Below are 17,921 nucleotides of genomic sequence, written 5' to 3'. Positions count from 1 at the left end.
CTCGAGCACGAACCCCTCCGCGGTTAGCGAGTAATAATAATAATAATAATAATAATAATAATAATAATAATAATAATAATAATAATAATAACAATTGGTTTTTGGGAAAAGGAAATGGCGCAGTATCTGTCTCATATATCGTTGGACACCTGAACCGCGCCGTAAGGGAAGGGATAAAGGAGGGAGTGAAAGAAAGGAAGAAAGAGGTGCCGTAGTGGAGGGCTCCGGAATAATTTCGACCACCTGGGGATCTTTAACGTGCACTGACATGGCACAGCACACGGGCGCCTTAGCGTTTTTCCTCCATAAAAACGCAGCCGCCAAGGTCGGGTTCGAACCCGAGTACTCCGGATCAGTAGTCGAGCGCCCTAACCACTGAGCCACCGCGGCAGGCAAGGTTAGCGAGCGGGAACGCTGCAACCCCGCGGAGTGGGAGTGCGGGGGAAGGGGGGGGGGGAGGCTTGTTTACCAATAATTCCTTCCCAAATGGTCTATATTTACATTCAGCGTCTGGTCAAAACGTTAGAAAAAAAAGTCGTCTCTTCACAGTGCGTCAATCCACCTGCTTTTGTGTTTCACACACGCACGCACGGAAAAGTCTACACTATACCCATTTTACACGCTGAAGCTTCCGAGCTACAGTGAATCAAGCTATACCGGGTGTGCAGGCAACCTAGAGGCAAGGCCGGAGCCTGGCAGCAATAGCAGCAGAAAAGAACGTCCCGTCAACGGTCGGTCCCTCTCCTGCCATTCCTCCTTTCCCCGCGCCCGAGCCATTATCTGAATGACCCGAGCAGCCTCCCTTAAGCCAATGTATGCGTGCGCTCAAAAAAAAAAACACGAAAGAAAAGAAACCCCCGCACATATTCTCCCGCATCGCAGTGCAAGCACAGAGCCTCTTCCGAAACAAACTGGCGTCACTGCCCGTCCGGCAAGGTCGCCGGGAACCCGTAATGAGAGCCGCGTGGCTGAGATGAAGCCGTCTCAAGGTCAACCTGGCGTCTAGCTGGCTGACGGGTCAGCCACCGAAAGCGGTCGACCATTCTGCCCGCGCATCTGGCCTTTGAGCGGAGCAGGTTTGCCGAGCCATACATCACTGCGAGGTCCAGTCGAGGCAATGCCATATAGTCTAGGTATAGCGTTGGTCAACGATGGCGATGACCATGCATTCACCGCGTGCGGAAGCGCGCGTTCGTCCGTATGATGTTAGTTTGCAATACAGCACTTTTCCGGGCTAATAAATTGACAGCTAAAAGATCCCTTGCCCTGTAAACCTCGCTCACCTCAGTGAAGGCCTTCGGCGAGTTGGCACAGCCAGAGATGATCAGTGGTGGAGATTACGAGCGCAGCCTTGGAGATATATCGCAGTCGACCCTGAAAAGCAGGACTCTCTCCTGGCAAGCTCATCCGCCATGGCAATCTGGCGCCTTACCAGCATGACGAGAACGATCGTGCAATGAGCGACCGCTTCGTATTTGTTTTATATCGCACCGCTGTGTTATTTCGGCGCATTGAGGACACGAGTGGACCACTGCGGACTAGCGATAACTATATGCCAAAATATGCGGTGTTACGTGTTTGGACTCAAAGTACGCGGAGAGGTGGGAGCCGTGTCACTTGGCAACGACCACAGATAAAACTGGCTAAACCTCGCCAAAATCTTGACCTAAATCATGGCCCCAATATAGCCCAGATGTTATCAGCGCTGCCATGACCGCATTTCACCCTGTACACAGTCTTGCACTGGCAGAATTACGAACGTTCATCTTTATATTATGTGTACTGCTAAACGGAACCGAACACTGAATGTTATCGAGCGTTCGCGATTTCGAGCAAGGCCGCAGCGGCAGCATCAAGTGGGGTGTCTCATGGGAAACATATATCCCTCAGAAGTCTTAAGACAATTTCAAGGCATCTTAGGCAAAATGTATTCTTGTTACGTAGCAATAGCAAAGTCATTAATTGTTTCAAATGGCCACTGCGGGTGTTGACCTCAAAGGTAGCGAACGACAAGGAGAAAAGTCGGGCTTTAGGGACTGGGACCTCGAGAGGTGCCCAGTACCCGAAACAGGTCCGAGCCGGGGTAGAGAACTTAGAGATTTATTTAGGAGGTAGACCTAAAAATGGGAACAGCATGATACATAGGTGAATACAAGCATAAATAACCTACACATCGACTAGAGAAATTCCTGGCTCCCTGGACAGAAAAATCTGGTCTATAATCAAGTCCAATGACACCACCTGAAGTAATTTAATGGCACACGTAACCCCGCCCGTACACATATTGAAACGTCATACCTGTCGACACTGGGGGAAACGGTAAGTGCAGCCACTGTTGCAGGACAGTCATCTGTCCATGGCGGGAGCACGGCGCACTTTTTTCTTCGAAGGAGCACTTGCAGACGTCCGTATCCTGTGGCCGGGCGGAGCAGTCTTCCGGCTAGCGCCCGATAACCGCCTTTTGCAAATGCAGCCAAATTCGCCGAATGCCGCAAAGCGATCCTACGGCAGGACCACATATAGCTCTTGAGGCTTCAGTTAAAATACCGTCGCTGCAGCGGCACCAGGTACCCCGTTGGACGTGCTGATATGGACACGTGCCTCTGGGCGGCCTTCCTTCGTACTGATGCAGGCGGCCCGTGTTAGCCAGAACTACCCGAGTCTTTCGGTTGTCTTCTGGCCAGGCGTGCAGGGCAGATTTTGTTGCTCCTCTGACCTGGCCACATCGTGTGCGGAGTGGGGACGCGACGCGCTCAGTATGCCTTCCAACACTTTTGCTCAAACGCGGAGGGTCTTCAACGTCAGCTTTCCGCGAATTTGGCATGAAAAATTGATTCCGAAGAAATGAACGGTGCCTTGTGTAGCCCAATATATCTGTGACCATTTTAGGCGTTCCAGGACCTCTACGGGATATCGCGCGTGCTCGGTGGGTTTCGCTGAGGAGGCGAAGTACGAAAACAATACGCCCACGTACTGAGAGCTTGGTGGAGGTGCAAAGGTGGTCCATCCGGCTGTGCGACTCATACATAGCACGCACAGGTTCGACAAGTAAATTAGACCATTCCCCCTCCCTCTTTTTCTTTCAAACGTCCGCGTTCATAACAGGGAGTTTTAAAATAGGGGGACCATATATCGACTATAGGAAGATGGCGGAATAGCGGGGCGCCAGAGCGCATGCGCAGAAAAATAACCCGAAGGGCGTTATTGTTCTGATCACGGGCACTGTGCCTCGCTATTCCTCCATCCCCCCAGTCTAAAACTCTCCAGTGTCTTATTAGCGCGAAAAAAAGAAAAAGCATCAGAGGTAACAACTCAAATACTGAACAGTAACAGAAACTATTCAGCATATCGCGGTGTTGTGCCATGCGCAACAGGTGCCGGCCGTTCCAGTATATGTACGTCTCCGACACCGTGGCCTCCGCTAAGATAAAGCGCCCACTGACTGTCCAGCCATCGCGGAATTACGAAATGGCAGAAACTGCGAGACGTGTAATTCGATGAACTGAAAACAAGTGCGGAATGGGTACCAAGGCAAGGGGAACGCAATTAACAAGGGTAGGCCGAGAGTGAGATGGAACGACCAGATTGGGAAACTGGCTGGAACAAGGTGGCCGCACGCTTGGCGCACAACCGGAGTAATTGGAGGTCACTGGGTGAGGCCCCTGCCCTGCATTGGAATCCACGAGCATTGGAATGCACGCCAACGGCGCTGGTGGCGCAAGCCGCCTTAATGCGATGCTTCGACTGCTGGTAGCGGAAGCAGTGGTAGCTGCAGGCTTTAGTGGTGCAGCGGCAAGTTGAGCCATACTGCACCACCACACACAAGGGGATGTCATGAAGTTCAAGGCTAGCCGGAATTAAACTCTAAAATGGGGCGCAATGGGGGAGAGCATATGGCAGGTTCTCTCAGATCATGAATAGCAGTTTACCAATATCCCTGAAGAGAAAAGTATACAACAGCTGTATCTTACTTACCTATGGGACAGAAACGTGGAGGCTAACGAAAAGGGCTCAGCTTAAGTTAAGGTCAACGCAGCGAGCCATGGAAAGAAAAACGATAGGTGTAACGTTAAGAGACCGGAAGCGGGCATAGTGGGTGAGGGAACAAACGCGGGTTAATGACATCCTAGTCGAAATCAAGACGAAGAAATGGGCTTGGGCAGGGCGTGTAATGCGAAGGCAAGATAACCGCCGGTCCTTAAGCTTAACGGAGTGGATTCCAAGAGAAAGTAAAAGTAGCAGGGAGCGGCAGGCTAGGTGGGCGGATGAGATTAAGAAGCTTGCGGGCTTAGGGTGCCCGCAGTTGGTAAATGACAGAGTTAATTGGAGAGGCATGAGAGAGGCTTTTGCCCTGCAGTGGGCGTAGTCAGGCTGAGGCTTCTGCTGATGATGATACAGAGTAGAGCGTGCATTGGTCCAATGCTTTAGGGACATCCCCGAAGGGTGAAGTATAGATTTGTGATAAGGGAGTAATTATTCCCTTTCATTTGTACCCTATGACGGTGCTTGAGTAGACGCTGAGTAATTACTGCCTCGTGAAAATCTACTTCAACTTGCAGGATTCCCGTAAACATTGGAACAACACCGTCCGCAGCGTCTCACTTCTCAGTGGGCACCTCAACCACGCGCCGTTAGGGAAGGGAGGAAGGTGGGAGTGAAAGTGGCCGTAGTGGAGGGCTCCGGGATAATTTCAATCACTTGGGGATCTTTAGAGTCACTCTAGGGGCCTTTAGCGTGCACTAACACCTTGTGGACTTCATTGCTACTGAAAGCAGCACAATGGATGCCAGCGCCAGAAGAAAGATTATAGAAAGACGCTGTGGATCAGCTTGCAGTACAAAAGCACAGCGCAACGTGTTAAGCATGGAACCCTGATAAGCGACGCAGACTCCACCAGGATGTGAGAGAAAAAAAGAAGATAAAGAACAAAGATGTCCATTCTAGACTTTCAACTGCCTGCAGGTGTGTTATATACGGTATATAAGCGCAGATGCTGCTCCAATTCTCGACACATGTCGGCGGCGTCAGCAAGGCAGCTCGCCTACCATACCGCTGCCGCAACGCGTTAACCTTGGCCGAACATTCGTGGATAAGATCTCGCTAGTAATCAAGACACACACACACCGAGCGGCGGGAGGCCAACTGCTGCCGCGCCTTCCACCTGCTGTTCTTCTCAAGGAAACTCATATACTAGAAGCCAGTGTAGTAGCTGTGCACAACACGCGTGTGTGGTATAAACGCTAGCGATGAAACTTGCGGGGCGTCTGGTTAACCCTAAACTTGGTGGGCTGCGCGCGGACCAGAGATATGCATCAGGAACGGCGGTCTTCCAAGCAACGCGCGCGCGCGCTCTCTCGTAGAGCTGGGCCCGGCGTAAAGGCGGGAAAAGTGCGCGCGGCCGAAAACCAGGCCGACGGCCGTTGAACTTGGCGGCCGCGGCGAGGGGAGCGGACCGTTGTAGGTCGTCGACTGCGAGGTCAACGGCGCGCCGCCGTCCTCCAGGCGCACAGCGTCATCGGCGGGGGGTGCCGCGATCCCAGCGGATAGCGGAGGTCCCTGTTAGCTGGTAAGACTTGTAATTACTGTCCTCTCGGCGGAGCACGCGGCTGAGACGTCGAATGCTACCACGGAAACGCTCCGTCACCCGCGCCGTCCTTGTTGTGCCCAGCAGACCGCCAACACACGACCAATGTCAGCAGGGTCGCTTCGGGTGCACACTGTATGCACAGTCGAGGACAAAAGCTTGTGGACCACGTGTTCCTGAAACGAAGCCGATAGCTCCGCTGTTACTGGGTAGCTAGAGACCACACTTGTGGAGGTGAAAGTGTGGCCTCCAGCCGATGGCTAATAACAGAGCTATCGGCTTCGTTTCAGGAACACGTAGGCCACGGACTTAAGTCCCCGACTGTGCACAGTACTCCGTCAGGCTGTAAGACTGATGCAAGGTGCATTGGTGCCGCGACACCTGCCAACCCCGTACTTGTACAGCGCATACAACAGAGCACGGCAGCGTGTAGTTAGAGCGTTATATGGACGTTGTATACTATATATATGCCAACACATCTGCTGTTCAAAATTGAAACGTATAGATTACGTGCATCTCTGCAGATCTCATCTGACCTTCAAGATACAGAAGCAAGCAGAGTTTCTGTGAGGCTCAGAATGAGCCCTGTGTCTTGTCTTCTACGGCTTCCTTAAACTCGCCAGAAGTGCTTTAGGGACTCAGTGCGCCACACTCTATAGCGACAGCATGTCGCGTAGCCTCCCTAACACTCTGACGTAGTGTCACAGCCGCCCAAATGAAAACAAACCAAGTGCGCTTTCACTAAGCGGCCGTGACAGTTCTTAGTGGAAGCGGCCTTTCTTCAAACCACCGTCGTGACCGGCCTGCATGATGTCTGGGTGCGGAAGAAAATGCATCAAGGAGCCGAATGGCCACAGGCAACCGACTGACAGGCCAGGACTGCGTCTCGAAGCCAAGTGCCCTACGGGAAAGGTCTCGTCACTGTACAAGAGAGCGATTGCCACGGTCGCACATACATTCTCAGTCTTTCAGAAGTGCACGAGGCCACTGCGAAATTTCACCCGTCCAACTCAGCCAGCGGCAATGCACTGTCAGCGCGAAGGTCGGGCACTCCCGTTCGGCCCGCCCTTCCGTGGTCGCTCGAGGCCTCAGCGGGCGGTCCGCCGTGCACTGCCTTTACGGACGTCTTGCCATAGGTGCGGAATACCCCTGACCTCGCTTCAACGGCGGCAGCGGGTGAGGCCGCAGTGTCTACCTTCACAGACTCCTTCGTGGATACTCACAACGTATGTAGCGGGACCTAGAGGTGTCCATAACATTGCGCTTGTCATTAGTTACAAATAGATGATTCAGCTGGTACCCTTTGTTTTATGGTTAGCCAAGGTACTCGGAATCTTGAGAGGCCACAGAAACGTTCCAACGAAAGGAGCAGGCATTCGGCGCCAAAGCAGCAAAAACGACATCAAAGTGGAGCTAAAGCAAACAGACTTGACTTTCATGTCGTGAAGAAACCAAGTCGAGCTAGAGCGAGCATCCAGTGCGCACTTAAGTTCAGCTCAATGCTTTTAGCTGAGAAGAAACTGACTGAAAAGCATAAATCCTGCCAACCCGCAGCCGAGGTACGAGGGCTAAGCCTGGAGCCCTATATAATAATGTGGCATACCACATATAATTACATACCGCATAAAAAGTTATATTTGGGTGTAAAAATCGTAACCATTAAACACAAATGTAAAAACGAAAAAAATCAATCTCCTTTCCTATAGCATACGCTCTCACGCAGTATTTCCCCCCATTCTTGTCCTCCCAATGTGCTGATTTAGCCGAGGTTGCTAACAATGTACACTAAATCAGACATCAGAAGAGCGTTTTTATTTGTTATTCCCTGGCTTGGTTTGGCTTATAGGATTTAACGTCCCAAACCAACTCGGGCTATGAGAGACGCCGTAGTGAAGGGCTCCGCAGATTTCGACCGCCCGGGGTTCTTTGACGTGCGCTGACATCGCACAGTACAAGGGCCTCTAGAATTTCGCCACCATTGAAATGGAACCGCCGCGGCCGGGATCGAACCCGCGTCTTTCGGACCACCAGCCGAGCGCCATAACCACTGAGCCACCGCGGCGGCTATTTGTAACTCCCTCCATTATCCCTTCCCTTGCGGCGCGGTTGAGGTGTCCGCCGATATATGAGACAGATACTGCGCCACTTCCTTCCCCAAAAAACCAATTATTATTATTATTATTATTATTATTATTATTATTATTATTATTATTATTATTATTATAGTTCTCACAGCGGTTCAAGCGAGGATAGAAGAAAAATAAACTTTCCGACGCTCACTAAACATTAAGTGAGCTAGATAACTTTTCAACCAACAGCTCCAATTAGGGATCATCAAGGAGCAGTACAGAAAATCAGGGTGAGGGAGTAAGGAGGCCGAAGGTATATACGTGCGAATGTTCAGAGCAAAAACCAACCCAAGACTACCGCGCGCTGCCAAGCAGACTGCTTGCATGCATTTTTCTCCTTTCCGCTCGCGAAGGTATCACGTGACACTCACACTTCCTGGGTCTCCCCCCTTTTCTTTACGCGGCCTGCTTGTTCATGTAATCCTTTTTCTCGTTACGCAACGCGTGAGACCACCATCTCTCGGCGCCGAGGAAAAAGTGGTGCTCACTTTATGCGCCGGCACTGCTTTCCTGAGGACGGGGCTTCGCCAGCAAGTTTGCTTTTTTATGTATACGAATGCGGCCACTCAACCGCCGGCTGAGGCTCACTTTTGGGTTGTACGCGGCATATCCTTCCACGTGTTCGTATACGGCACTCATAAAACAATAAAAAAAACAGGAAGTTAACTTCAGACGACTACAATCACAGACCTTTAATTGCCCGTCTATTACACGCCATGGGCCACGACATGCCTCGAGAGAGCACGGGCGGCAGCGGCAATCAATAGAGATCCACGCACTCCAAAACTGTCAAACATTTTCACCACTACCATCCAGCCGGTACAAATCGTCGATTATATGTGATTAATTTAGGCCTAATGAACTTTGGTTGCAACAACCCCAACGCTACAGCTCCCAAGACTTCATTTCTGGCGCTCATCCATGCTGGCGTTCAAGCAATTTTTTTGTTGCTTAACCTCGCAGTGAGCAAACAGCAAGGACGGTGGCAAAAAGGAAAAGGAACGAGAGAAGATTACCGACATTTGTACAACGACTCGGCTTCTTTTTGAAAATCCTTGAAACTTTACAACTGGGGGGCCCGTTTGTTTGGCTGGCGCGGGAAGAAGGACGCTGGCAGTTGCTGTTGACCAAGCAAAAAATGACATAATCCGGCTCGAATGGCACCACGGCTCGATCGGCATGCATATAAGTGTGGAAATGTTCGCGTTAAAGAATTGTTGGAAGTTGGAAGTTCAGCGCTCGTCCTTGTCCGTGCATACTCTGTCCCAGTCTTTTGTGCGCTGCAATGCCTATAATTATGTACCAACACGCCCCATTCGCCACAGTGATCGAGAAAGATTCACACGGTGATGTACGCTTTACCACTAGAGACCCGGTTATGTGACCAACTTCGGAGGACGAAGTGATATCGCTGAAATCACCCACTGTGTTACCGACTGAGTGTAGGAAGTGCAATCACTGAGGCCCAGACATTATTGTAGAGCTTATTGTATTGTATTGTAGAGCTCGTGGACTGCGATTCCCTCCTGTGCACCCCCTCCTCCACATCTCTGATTGGGCGGTATACGTTTCTCCCTCGCCACGTTCCAACCAGCGGCATCGCACAACACCAGTCGGACAGATTTTTCGAAGATCGGGATAGTAGTTCTAACGCAGTAAAAAAATAAAAACCTGCAGACATATCCGCGAAGCGCAGGGTGCAACACATTCCTCTTTCCTTTGTTCTTGTGGCAGCTCCCATTGGAACCAGTGTGTTCTTTAGAGACTGTCTTGTTCTTCGCGTGCTATATACTTCATCCTATTCTTCGCAGCTCACCTAAATAACATGCATAACATATCCTCCAATGTATACGGGGCCATTTATGTAGAGTGCGCTCATCGGAACACAGGTGCTTTTTACAACATACACAGGCGTGCTCAGACCTGGACTGTTATCTAGGTAGTCCCGATGCGAAACTGGGTCCGCAAAAACCTGGCGTGCAACCCTGCACTACATCGAACAAGAGGGACGAGCGGGCTACAATCACTAAAGAGGAACAACAGCTGCAATGATACGGGGTCACAATTACTTCGTATACCGGCAACCAGCTCAACTCAGCTGTAGTTCTTGGAGAGAAGGAGAACCTTTGCCCTGTCGGTACTTAGATGGGCTCTAAAATGGTCTTGTGCGCAGGGCAGATAACTTTCTCTTCCTAAGCGCTCGCTCACGTTCTATCAGTCCGTCAGGGACGGCGCAGATAAGAAAACTGAGCAACGTTTGTAAAAAGCAGCGCAAATATATGCACACGGACGAGAGCAAAATAAAGGGATGCAAACGCAAGCGCTGACTATACCAACAGTGGTTTTTTGTCACGAGCTGATCCAATGGGCACTGGAACTCTCTTGGACGTCCCATGGACGTCCTAAACATCCACAGGACGTCCAAGTGAGTTTCAGTGCCCATCGGGAAGCTTTGAACATGACGTTACGCAATGAAGGCGAAAGGCTCCTATTCACTCGTCCTGACATGTGCTGCGACTGACTGCCGCATCCACAGAGGCTCTTGCCGAGTTGAGGTCGTGCACACGCATGTTATTGCAGACTTCAGGTACCACGTGATGCGTGACGCAATGGTGCTTTGGTGCCATTTTTTGTTCCCTGTTACTCATCAGCCACCGGCAGTCGCTGTGAAGCCATTCATTAGACAAGGTGTGTGATTGCGTGCGATGCCTTCGACGGATGTCTGCAGGAGCAAACATCACTCCTGCTATTAACACCGCGAATATATGTATGGCCGCCGCGGTGGCTCACTCGCTTTGGCGTTCGGCTCTTGATTCCAAGGTCGCGGGTTCGACACCAGTCAGGGCGGCCGTATTTCGACAGAGGCTAAATACAAAAGCATCCGTGCGGTGTACAATGTCTGCGCACGTTATACAGAACCCCATGTGGTCCGAATTAATTCAGAGCCCTCCACTACGGCGTCCCTCATGGCCCGAGTCGCTTCGGGGCGTTAAAACCTCACAATCCACAAGCACCGAGTATACATACGGGTAGCCATATTTCCGGGTGGATATAGCAACCAAATGGTTGCAGGCGTCGCTTTGTTATACGGCTCCGCCCAACCCAATCTGCATGCACGTATATAGCATATCATAAAAAAAATAAGCGCCGCGGTCGGCGCATATACTCTGGGAGGGGGGACAAGATCGCGGCGATCACCGTTCTAGAGTCACAGTCTCAGCAAACCAGAAGTGCACCTATATGTAGTCCTCCCTACTCAAGATTAAGGGGCTATGCAATGCAATACGTGGAAACGCGCATACACAGGAAGTCGCGTTACGAGGCGTCGGACGGCGTATCGCCTGCGGACGTCACTGTTGAGGTGTAAATACGGAGAACACCTTATAACGCGGTCTAGTTAGTTAACGACGAATTATTTTATTTTTTACGCTCTAAATCAACACTGCAGTAAAGAGTGTCCTGGTTACTATAGATCAGAACACGCAACTAGAGCGGTTTTTCTCTCTTTTTTTATTTTGCCGCCATCAAACTGCGACCGACATTGCCAAAATAGAAGCCACAAACTATAGGTGTTCAGCAGCCGGGCACTGCTGCCCGAAAGCCATGGACTGCGGCGGGCTTAGCATAATACGCACTTAGGCAGGCTATAATTGGTGAGTCAGAATTTGACGGCGCAAGCCTTCCACGATGAGTTGCGGGGACGAAGGCCAGAATCCAAGCAAAAATTACGCCGCCAACTTTCAGAAATCGTAAGCGATGAGGGAGGCTTTCTTCCTTAACCCCGTGAAATTAGCTCCTTGCGAAGAGGTCACCATTATCAGAACAGTTCGATCCCAGACAGAGTTAGAGTCACACGTCGCACTTCATCAGCGCATGTCGCTAAAGCCCCCGAAACTGCGGAGTGTTGGTTTCATGCCAAAGAAAAAAAAAAGGAGGGGGGGGGGGGGGGCGCTCGCCCATAAAATATACTATCATAACTCAACTGTAAGTTCTCTTTGGCTTCAACCGCTGCCATACATTTCACTTCGCCATAATCGCCGTCAGCAGGTCAGCACTCTCCACTGCAACACTGTGTCATACTCGTTTTCATTTCTTCTCCGTATTAGCAAAGGTTAGAATGACATGCCCGCCTCACTAACAAGCGTAAGATCAATTTAAAACTCCATCATAAATGTTTCTGTCAATATGTTTTCCTTATGCATTGCATTCATTTTTCAGCTACTTGTTGCGATTCCGCGGCTATTGAGGCAGGCTAGCTAGCGCCGTATTACAGCGACGAAGCAGGGATCATATCGAGGTTTCTTTAATGCCTCACGTGACCTATACTGACCTCTGACGCCATATTCACCGTTGGACTGCTGAACCCGAAACCGAGACAGCTAAGAGATAATAATAATAATAATAATTGGTTTTTAGTGGAAATGAAATGGCGCAGTATCTGTCTCATATATCGTTGGACACCCGAACCGCGCCGTAAGGGAAGGGATAAAGGAGGGAATGAAAGAAGAAAGGAAGAAAGAGGTGAAGTAGTGGACTCTGGAATAAATTTCGACCACCAGGGGATCTTTAACGTGCACTGACATCGCACAGCACACGGGCGCCTTAGCGTTTTTCCTCCATAAAAACGCAGCCGCCGCGGTCGGGTTCGAACCCGGGAACTCCGGATCAGTAGTCGAGCGCCCTAACCACTGAGCCACCGCGGCGGGGCAGACAGCTAAGAGAAGAAATCTGATTTTAAATATTTTATCCCTCGCAAGCAACTACCTCGTGGTGATCCATGTACACTAATGTCGTGCGCATCATTACAAAGAAAAAATGCAACAAACATTTCATTAAAGGTTTTTTGGGTGCACAAATAAACAAAACTGCGAAGGCGGTTGGCGGGATGGCAGCCGCCAAGCACAGCACGCACAACAATCCACGTTCTCAGCGCGGGATATCAGAATTCAGCGCCTCTGCTTTAGTGGTTCGTGAAAAGATTCAGCAAGCAGCTGGGTTGGCGCAAGCTACAAGGCTAGATCGGCACGACCATCTCCCGGAAAACAGTCGAACACATCGACGGTGGCGTCACACCGTGTCCCCTCGAGACATCAATACGTGCATCGCTTCCGACTGGCGCAAGCGTTGCTCGAGGCCTCGTTTCATTGCGTCACTGTGGAGACAGGAGCGACGTATATTATGAAGTACAGCCAGCCAAGCATCTAGTTCTAAATCTTTAGTGCTAAATGCACCTCGTAAAATGCTTCTCCCGGCTAAACCGTCGACTTATTCGTGCTGTAATTTGACCCGCAGAATTAAGCTCAGTGACGCTACGTTGTGCCGACGTGGCGAAATAATAATTGGTTTTTTGGAAAGGAAATGGCGCAGTATCTGTCTCATATATCGTTGGACACCTGAACCGCGCCGTAAGGGAAGGGATAAAGGAGGGAGTGAAAGAAGAAAGGAAGAGAGAGGTGCCGTAGTGGAGAGCTCCGGAATAATTTCGACGCCCTGGGAATCTTTAACGTGCACTGATATCGCACAGCACACGGGCGCCTTAGCGTTTTTCCTCCACAAAAGCGCAGCCGCAGCGGTCGGGTTCGAACCCGGGAACTCCGGATCAGTAGCCGAGCGCCCTAACCACTGAGCCACCGCGGCGGGTGGCGAAATGTGAACCGCGCGGAATGCGGTACGGGTCCGACAGGTTGCACTTCCTGCCGGCCGCGCCAGGAAACAAACGCTGAGCCCTTCGGGCTTGCATTAACGTTACTAGAGCAAACTTGTTCTAGTAACATAGGCATGCACGTCCGCTCATATTTGGACGTGACGCAACTGCTCTACTTCAACAAAGAAAACGTCAGCGTAAGCACGCATGGCGCTGTTTCCGCCAATTTCTAGAAGTTGCGCCGCGCTGTTAACAACCTGTTTTTGGAAGAAAAAAAAGTAACTGGTTACTAGTAATCCGTTGCTGCAATCACGATACATGGGATTGTTCCCGCTCGAGCTAGGCTCATTCGAGCATTGAAGAGGAGTCTATCCCTAATGTTTTGTTCATTCCAATTGCTTGAAATAGCAGATATAGAAAAAAAACTTTAGTTGCAAGTTGTATCCGTAATAATAATAATTGGTTTTTTGGGGGAAAGGAAATGGCGCAGTATCTGTCTCATATATCGTTGGACACCTGAACCGCGCCGTAAGGGAAGGGATGAAGGAGGGAGTGAAAGAAGAGAGGAACAAATAGGTCCGTAGTGGAGGGCTCCGGCATAATTTCGACCACCTGGGGATCTTTAACGTGCACTGACATCGCACAGCACACGGGCGCCTTACCGTTTTTCCTCCATAAAAACGCAGCCGCCGCGGTCGGGTTCGAACCCGGGAACTCTGGGTCAGTAGTCGAGCGCCCTAACCACTGAGCCACCGCGGCGGGGTATCCGTAAGTGTCGTATCCGTTTAGAGTATCTGCGTTGACCCCCGTTTGCGGTAGAGATATGTCATGTTGCAGCCAACGCGAAGTTTCTTCTCGAGGATGTAAGTGAATAATCCGTGGGTCTCATTCATCGACAACGACATCATGGTCCAAGTCCATCATGTGTGACGCAGCGTCAACGTTAAATCTTGTCCTCACTTTAGAGTGCGCCAGACAGGCTCAACGAATTCCCTAATCAAATACTGAGAAAGCAAGGATGTTAGCGCAGCACTGTGTAGTCAGTTCCGCCAACTTTCTCATGCCTGTTGGCGAAACGAATCAAAGGACTTACAGTTGTAAGCAATTTAAGGGGGAACACAGTTTGAGAAATCATTTCATATCACTCTATAGTTATGTGTGGCAAGCACGGTTCTTTCTTTTTTCTAGCCAGTTTCCTCCTGGCGTATATTATCCAAAAGTCATCCTAAAATTTTGTGGACAAATAAACATAAAATTCGCAATTTTGTTCAAGAAGTTTGTCCCCCCGCACATAGCTTACGATTGCATATGCTAAGCATGTGCCACTGGCCACAGTTGTAGATTTGGTTTATTGGGGTTTGTCGTCCCAAAACGACTCAGGCTATGAGAGACGCCGTAGTGAATGGCCCCGGAAATTTCGACCAGCTGGGGTTCTTTAACGTTCGAGTTCGAGCAAATGCGGTATCCGTTGCGAAACAGCCGAGGCTTCTTCATTTTGCGAGATCCCACAGCGGGAGGAGAGGGGGGGACTGCGAAGGACGATGCTCGGCCGATTGTGCCGCTATTCTGGGCGCCGTCCCGGCGATTCCCACGATAAGAAGACTGCCATCTTATTTCCTTATACCGCGCCCATCTGCAGGAAAGGCGCCGGCGCCAAGCCTCCAGCAGAGCGCGTCTGCTATCAGTCGTGGCGTGATCGGCGCCATGCAGTATGCGCGGCTGCAAAATCTCTGCAAGCACAAACTTTCGCCAGCGTATCGGCCCACTCGAGATTCACGCCAGAAGTGGGCACTCAGGAGCTAGCTTGTCGGCTCGGCGCGACGTGAGCGCAGGAGGTCCTTGCACCGACGTTTTTCTAACGTCCGCGAAGGAGCGCAACGTTTCGACCAAGGACTCGTGCAAAGGACTACGACCTGCAAACTATAAATGAACACTGGAGACAAACTGAAGTCAGCCAGCATCAATCGATCACTGCGTTCGAACGTCAGTCGCGCCTCGTTAATATGGTTCTATGAAAAGTGGATATGTTCCTATTAAGAAGACCCTAAAGAGAGGACGACACAACAAAGAAGAACGCTTAATATGGCCACCTTGGTTGCCGAGTAAACTGTCCATAAAGCGAGTAGTCGGTATTAACGAATCGCGAAGAAGAAAAAAAAGAAACATGCTATGATTAAGGTTTGCTTCTGTCCACACTGCTGACGAACGAAGCTAAATTAGACACGATTTTGGGCAGCTAAAAGCCTCTTTTTTTCTGGTCACCATTGTGCTTGAAATAATATAGTGCAGCTTGACGAGCCCGGTGGTCTATGGTAGGCTTGATGACGTCGAGTGGTTAAATGACCTAACCACTATACTACAACTGCTCACATCTCACGAACCGCTACTACGTATCAGCACTCAGCCGGCTGACAGCTGCTGAATGTGGCTTTCTACGTTGCACAAGCTGAAGAGGGAGTTTTAATCACTGTGCAAAATCAGAGCGAAAATTCGGTGAACTTGTCGTCACTGTCCCTCTCTTTAGCGTGACACAACAGCACACAGGGTGTTTTCGCATTTTGCCTCCACCAAAATTCGTCCGTTGCGTGATTGTGAGGAGCCGAACGCCATGACTACATTGAACTACAAGTACTGTTGATATATAGCCACCGAGTCACCAAGGCTAGTCGCGATAAAGCCCCCCCCCCCCCCCCCCCCATCTCCCGCCGTTGTTGTGGGGACGGATCATTAAAGGTCATCGCGGTGGAGCTCCCCACAATAGCTACGCGCTGTGAAAAAGAAGGGCCACTTTATACCCTCGTCTGGCTCGAAGCCGCTGTTATATAATGTTAACACTCTCCCTTTGCCCAGTTATTTTTGCACACCAACTCTTTGCTAACGGATGCTGCGATAAAGAATTCTCCACCACACAATAACGCAAGTTGGAAGAACCAAGCTTTTAGTATGAACCTCGCCTCATTGTGAAGTCGCTCCATCTTGTAAATGCTGATGTACTCCCGTGTGACTTGTGTAAACATCCCCCATATCCTCACTAGCTTCAATGTTTCTGGGGTGCGCAAAATTAGTATAATCCATTTGCGTGATCTACTTCTCTTCTATCCATGTCGTGCCCATCACGTGCTTTCAGTATACTCTTGCCCGTGGACAGCACTTGTACACGATCGGTCTCCGGTTTTCATGCGTGCTGATGTTCAAGTTCTTCATGTGAAGGGAAAACGCTTAACCTACCCTTAAGAGTACAATATAATAGCCTTAGAGATCCCTCCCGCGCAAGTACTCCTTCTTTATAGATTCACAGACGGCGGGAACTCCTCACACCACTTTACTGGCGCAGTAGAGCAGCAGTTAACCCTTTCTTTACCGCGCCTATTCAAATCGTTGATGGCGCAAAATGCCACCTTCTGAGCAATCCGGGCTGTTTCTGAACAAGTAACGCCATTCAGTATGTTGCGAAAAGACTGCACTTCATTTTCGGAACCGGTTTTTTCGTCACGCGAGGGAATATTTTTAAACATCGCATGAAACCTGCCAAGACGAAGCGATCGCGCAAGCGTGGCGCCCATGGTGAAGTCTTCTCGCCCTGACCCTGCTGGCAGCGACAGATTCTTTTCTCTTCGGGTGACGAACTCACAACATTCCAAGAAATCATTTCTCATTATAAGCTCGGTCGTAAGACCTATGCAGCAGCAGATAAACAGCTCAGCAGAAAAGAGGAAATCATGTGGATGAAATTGCAAACCGGGCTGATGTTTCCAAACCCTCAACTGTACAGTAAATGGCATCCAGAAGTCTTTAATCCTAGATGTACGCACTGCAACAGCATTGCAAATCTAGTCCACATGGTCTGGACCTGCCCTTTCTATAACGACCCGAATAGAAATTTACTATAATCCTGGGAGACCTTATTGCTCAACCATGAGGCAGAAGAACAACGCAAAGTCATCGGTCTCGCCCTGACCGCCGCCGAGTCCCAAGGTATTCCGGAATGGCCGACGGTTAGGAGAATGAATGGGAGTTTAGGCTAAAGCCTTCTCCCCCGTCATTTTTGACGGGTGCGAATTAAAGTTCTTTCTCTCTCTCTCTCGAGACTTCGCAGCATCGACATTTGAATTTTTAGATGCAGGCGACAGTTTTTTTTTTTTATAAGATGACGCCCGTTGGTCTCATTTTAGTTCGGACAGGTATGCATGCTCCTCCCAGCCCGGACTTTCGACAGATTCTCACCTGTAACTTTCGTTTCCGCCGTTGCTGAGGAGATTCACTGCTTTCAGGGCCTCTCTGACTGTACCGAACATGTCCTGAACGATTCCGTGCAGCCAGAAACGCAGCGGACACAGTTATCTGCAAGACGGCTTGTGTATAGTATACCTTGACACTGTACTGCGGAGTAGCCCAAGGAGCTGCGCGCGAGCAATTTAATTTTTTTTTTTGCTGACCGGAAACTGAATGCCAATTTTTAGCATAGTAGTGCACAAAACGTACATTATAGATTTTTTTATTTTCTAATTTTCCGACTGGAAATGTTTAATGTTTAGTTTATCGGGGTCTAATGACCCAAAGAGAC

Source organism: Amblyomma americanum, chromosome 11, assembly GCF_052857255.1.
Source record: "Amblyomma americanum isolate KBUSLIRL-KWMA chromosome 11, ASM5285725v1, whole genome shotgun sequence".
Lineage (NCBI taxonomy): Eukaryota > Metazoa > Arthropoda > Arachnida > Ixodida > Ixodidae > Amblyomma > Amblyomma americanum.
This window is presented reverse-complemented; position numbering follows the sequence as displayed.